The following is a 5930-nucleotide window of genomic DNA, read 5'->3' as shown; positions in this document are numbered from 1 at the left end:
GGAGGAATGGGCAGACATTTGACATCGCAGAGTGCGGGCAGCCAACGCCAAATGAGGACGACGCTTGATAGTAAGTAAGGGTTGTACAGCCGGATACTAGAGATTATGTATATTGACAAAGGCCAATGATGCTGGCCCAAAAAGTAATATTAGTTTTACGATGGGACAAGATCATATCCGATCATCTAATTTATGTCCAAAATTTTACAGTAACTTAAAATTTCTCCTTTATCAATTCTTATTTGTTTATGTGTAACCATTAATTCAGACAGAAAAATAAAAATAGAACCTATTCAGACATTTCAATCTTGCTCTGTATTGTTTTCTGACTTTCTAGATTATAGATTATAAGTCAAAGTTGGTGAAATCTCAATTAACTATTACAAGAGACAGTCGATTGTGCAAAATGAATGCAACTTAATCCTCGCATCCGCCTCATTGGAACTGCACGCACAATAAACGCAATATTCATATATATATATATATATATAATATATATTATATATATATATATATATATATAATATATATATATATATATATATTCGTGTGTGTGTGTGTGTGTGTGTGCGCGCGCGCGTCTTTAGTGATAGAATGTTTTCTATATAATGTCTACTGTTGTTATTAATGTAAGGAAAATACGCGCAAATAAAATCTGAGTATTTAGCCCTCAAAAAATTATAAAAAGTTGAACTCTTGAGAGTTGCATTCGAAAAAAGGAAGTACGTAGTTCCTCGCATTTGTAAAGATTACTTCAAACTCTTTGAACTCAAAGACACGTTTCAATTATAAGTAATTATGTCAATGGCCAGAAGGGCAGCATATGGAACATTGATTCAAAGACAACAAACAAGAAGGCTACATCAAATACGACCCGCACTCACAGTGGTTTTGAAAGAGATACTCCACAAAGAGTTGCACAGGTGAAATCAAAATGCTACAGTATACATAATAGATATGGGGAAATAAATGTTAAAAACATGCCAGAGCTTCGAGCACAAACTAATAAACAAATACGAGCTTCCTCTTTCTCCCTGTGACTAAAGGTCGCGCGAATAGAGAGTGTGTTTGTGCGTTACGACGGCGAGTACCGGATGCGACTTATGGCGGAAGTCAACTACGGGTACGCAGGAGCGCTGGAAGTGTCCCCTTAAGCGTCTGATTGGATACAGATTTAGTTTTTGTTTTGATATTATTTTAAACTTTCCAACAAACCTTCAATGATAGCTTGTACGATGCCGCTACCTCTACATTGTTATTAGGAATGATAATATTATAATGTAAAGAGATAATTCACGGTGTCAACAATAATAAGCGTCAAAGAGAATCATATATGGCAATAGCGTCTGAGCAAAATGGATGTGATCAAACGGGAAGAAAATAACAACTTTTGAAAAAGAAATCAAACATGAGTGAAATGCAATGCAATTGTTTATCCAGTCCACCAAGACGGTGATGCTTGACAAATTTATTTATTATGAAGGCAAGGGTATAAAATATATCATCACAGTTGGAGAAGGGCATCTCATCCACTTTTTGTTCCTTTTTTTTCTTTTTTTTTTCTTTTTGTCATTTAAAAAAAATCTTTTTTGCTCTCAAAATGCATTTATTTTCTTTAGGAGTTGGATTTTTTGGAATGGCATTCTATCATAATTCCCATCTCTATCTACTGGTTTATATGAACATATTGAAACCTGGATCGAGTGGTGCTTCGTGCTTCATCAAAGAAAATTACATTTTCACCCTGATTTTGCACACTCAAAGTTGGTTAATTTTGGAAAAGCGAGTCTGCTTATTACAGTGTTAAACAACTTAAGGGTAACGTGGCACAGTAGTTTTGCCTTTGGTTCCCACTTAGAGGGTACCGAGTTCAACTTCCCAACTCGCTTTGTGGCCTTGCTGACGCCTGAGGTCGTCTTCGCTTGGAATAGACAAAATTCCCATTGAGAATAAAGAATGAGATTTTTTTATAGAGAGTAATTACTAGATGCTTACACGTACGCGACATTAAGTACATCTTCACAACAAACTTTGTCGCAAGTTACACGAGTGAACGGCCTTGAAAATATCGTTTAGCCCCATATTCGCGTCACGCCCTTTCTCTAATTTCAAATATCACTCTCAAAAGTTTGGCTATTTATTATAATTCTATCAAATGTTTTTTTAACACGAAACTTTCTTTCCACGATGGCTTTTACAAGCTGTCAGCTCTGAAATCTCTTCTGTTTCCTCTACAATTTCCGTTACAAGAAAAACTATATATAGAATGAAGTTGACCTCACTCGGGTCTTTGTTATTTTTTTATTTTTTTTGCCACCCGCTTTTATGAGAGAGAGAGAGAGAGAGAGAGAGAGAGAGAGAGAGAGAGAGAGAGAGAGAGGGGGTCCATTGTCGGACCGCTTTGACTCAAAAGAACCTGTGTCCGAAGTTGGAATTGGTAGAGGCAATTTTGCAATGACGGTCCAAAAAACGGAAGCCTTCAAGACCGGGTATCCTGACTTTAACTCACTCAATCCTAGAGATTTTTGCTACTTTTCAAAATTGGAAAAGAAATGTACTAATAATGAGCATGTACATAGTTTTATTCAACTATCATTAATATGCAAAAACTAAAACCATTAGCTTTAATACTATGCCTATAATTTGTCAGAAACATGTAAAAAAAAATTCATGGTGTAAAAGTAATATGGGTAAACTACGGATATAGTCGGTGTTAGGGTTGAGTTAAGAAGATGACTATCGTCATTTTAATGTGGTTCCGCAGATCTGGGAGCTTTTCTTTTTGAAAGCACGCAGAATGTGGTCGGTTCACTTCTTCGACTATCTACCTACATTGCGTAACTGGGAAAGCTTCAGGAACAAAACTTTCGTCAATAAAACAATATGTAAACACCAGGTTGAAAATAAAAACAAACAAGCAATTAAAAAAAAACACCAAAATAAAGCGCAATTGTTACGTCGTGTTAGGAAAACAAACAAAAAATAACAACCCTTTTATAAAGCGCTTTGAGCACGGTCAGAGGATATTGCGCTATAAAAAAGCTCAAGTTTTCCCTTAGGTAACTTTCAGTTTATGTTTTCTGTAAGTGTATCCAAGCTGAATTATTTGTTTCTTTTGTTTCTTTAAATGGGGAGAAAAGAGAAGGTTAGTGCGGTGGGAGGTGTGTGGATATGGAAAGCCATTAAGCAAACGATACATTAACTTCTTATCTGTGAATGGTTTTAATATGTTACCGACACAGCCAAAGATACAGTTAACAGAATGATATCATATGGTTACCAATGAGTTGCGCATGTCACAAAAGAAGTGACACATTAATGTCGATACACCAACAACATCCGGTGTACATTATTCCTACTTTTGCAACGCCTGACATTTTGGTCGCCGGGCAGAACGATGATACAACTCCACTAGGAGGTTATTAAGTGCACCTCTTAGATGTGTCAATGTGTATATCGTTTATATCTGGCAGTCGTTATAGGCGGGACTCCATGCTTGTATTACAACGTGATGCTTTTGTGTTTTTAATCCTCTATATTCCGGGTTCGTTTTTACTCCACACAGTTGGTGTAGACTAAAGATGTGCCTAGAACTACTTCCCTCCTATTTTAACAATTCTTTTCGGAGTAATATATTATAATAGTATTTTATGCACGAGAGAGCGCGCGGGCATTCTAAGAACGGAATTGAGTACATAATTTATTACATCGTCACAGCCTAGAGGGTTTCACCATTTCAACTGTGTACACAGAAAGTCGTATAAAAATATAAAATATAAATGAATGCTCTAGCTATCTAAACTGACATACTAGATAGCAGTAACAACAATGCAACCTCGAATTCATGAATTATTATATATATATAACTATAAATTATATATATAAGTCGTCTGTTGTCATGCCTCGCTCCGGCAATATGCACTTAGCGTGGCACAAAGCATAGAGATCAGAATAAGTGTGTATGAAAAAATGCCGGACAAAACAAGTAAGAAACATGTAAGGATAAAAAAAAAACCCCCAAAATATCAATCTACCCAAAAACTCAGTCTTCCTCAACTTTTTCGAGGAAGACTGAGGTTTTTTTTTTTTAGATGTTTTTTTTCCTTGTATTTTTTTTCTCGATTGTCTGGCACTGTTTCATACCCAATTTTTCTGATCTTTATATTACACCAGTGCCTGCTCCCAATTAATTTGCCACTTTGATATTTTCAAAAACCACGCGTAGCCCTCGGAAACTCGTAGTCTGACGGTGACCGAAAAATTACCTCAAATCGCAAGGCAACGATCACCATAACAAAGTTAACAGTAAACAGGAAACTTACTCCCAGCTGCTCACTTTGCAGCGCTGCTCTGCAACTTACGCCATGGTTATTGCTGTCATTTCTCAAGACAGACTCTTAGAATAAGATTTCCTTCTGTGGATGAATTTATGGAACTTTAAAATATCCCATTAGGTTAACTCTCTCCTTACCAACCATGGGAAAATCGTCACATTTGTTACGATGCAACCGACAATTTTCTTATTCTGATTTAAAGGAATGCTTTGATTACAGCTATAAATACTAAGCACTGTGTTGTAGAGCTCGTTTTGCTGAACAAAATTCTGTATAGAACACTTGTTACTTTTTTGGTTTTAGTAAAAGAAGTCTATTCTTGTGTTGGGTGTGTGTGAATTTTCGGGGGAAATTCTAAAAATGGCTGGTAAGGAGAGAGTTAACACGTGATACTGCTTCTTTGTTTCTTTATTTTATTTTTTCATTCCTTTCTTTTCCTTCATTGGGTAAAGGAATCGGATTCTCTCCTGTTTCTATAGCGTGAAACGGACAATTGCATTTGGTTGCTAATCTTTGGATAGGACGCTAATCTATCACAAGGTACTTTCCGCCAGGTCTAATAGACCCGGCTACACAATCACTGTTGGGTGGACAGGGGGGATCAGAAAAAATCTCGATTTCACCTGGGAACGATCTCGGTCGTTTTGTATGTAAAGCAAGTGCTCTCCCAACTGAGCTATCACGACCTCCCTCGCTTCTCATTACCGGACGTTCATTCGTTCTGTTCGAAGGCTTGTCTTCTAAAGGAATTAACTTTTGGTACAAAAGTTTACTGATAAACAATATTATTGAATTTCAGAGTTTACTCAACTCACATCCAGTAGCTACTCAACTGATACACGTTACGGCCGTACAATTACAAAACACTTTTTTTTTAAATTTCGCCAGAAAATATTTATTTCACATACTTGTTTGTATCGAAATATTTATGATGATCCCGAACATCTCAAAAAGTCTTTTGAAACCCGAGATTTCTTAAAAGAATTCTTGGATTAGAAACTTTTTTTTTTTTACTAAATAAGTGTCATATTGACCTGCAAAATAAAAAATATAAATTTTTAAAAATAAATTAAGTTGGATAAAATACTTTGTGTTGTCAATATTTCGTTCCTCGCACAAGTGCGTTTCATCACTCTTACCGTCCAACTTCCCCTGAAATATATTTTTGGTGTAACGGTCTCCTCAGATGTAATTATTTAATTTTTAAAGACCAAAATTATTCTTAATTGACCATCACATTTAATTGCTTGTCCATCACACCATTACATGACGTTTACTTTTCCCCAGGAATATATTTTTGGTGTAATGTTTTCCTTAGTATAGATAATATTTAAAAGTCTAATATTGTTCATTGACCATCACACGGTACGTGCATGTCCACTACATATAAAGCATGTGGAATACTTTTCCCCAGTAATAGATTTTGGTGTAATGTTTTCCTTAGTATAGATACTGTCTTCAAGTCCAATAGTGTCCATTGACCTCGACAGCGTGAGTAAGTTTATGTCCACTACATCACCATTTTAAAACAGTAGATTTTTGGTGCAAAGTTTTCCTTAGTGTATATTATGTAAATTTAAAAAGTCCAATATTGAC

The 5930-nt window shown here is 35.8% G+C and overlaps 1 protein-coding gene across 1 annotated transcript in view; it reads left to right on the top strand.

Moving 5' to 3' along the window:
- Positions 1–306, top strand: part of LOC144976191 (uncharacterized) — an 8253-nt gene extending 7947 nt beyond the window's left edge. The window contains exon 5 of the mRNA XM_078920371.1: positions 1–306. This exon is cut by the window's left edge and continues 835 nt beyond it. The gene's annotated coding sequence lies outside the window, so the exon portion shown is untranslated.
- The last annotated feature ends 5624 nt before the right edge of the window (positions 307–5930 follow it).

This window comes from Berghia stephanieae, chromosome 7 (assembly GCF_034508935.2).
Source record: "Berghia stephanieae isolate SIO BIC M18660-M18661 chromosome 7, UCSD_Bste_1.3, whole genome shotgun sequence".
NCBI classification, from domain to species: domain Eukaryota; kingdom Metazoa; phylum Mollusca; class Gastropoda; order Nudibranchia; family Aeolidiidae; genus Berghia; species Berghia stephanieae.
Note: the sequence above shows the minus strand (reverse complement) of the source record. Positions and strands in the feature narration are given on the sequence as shown.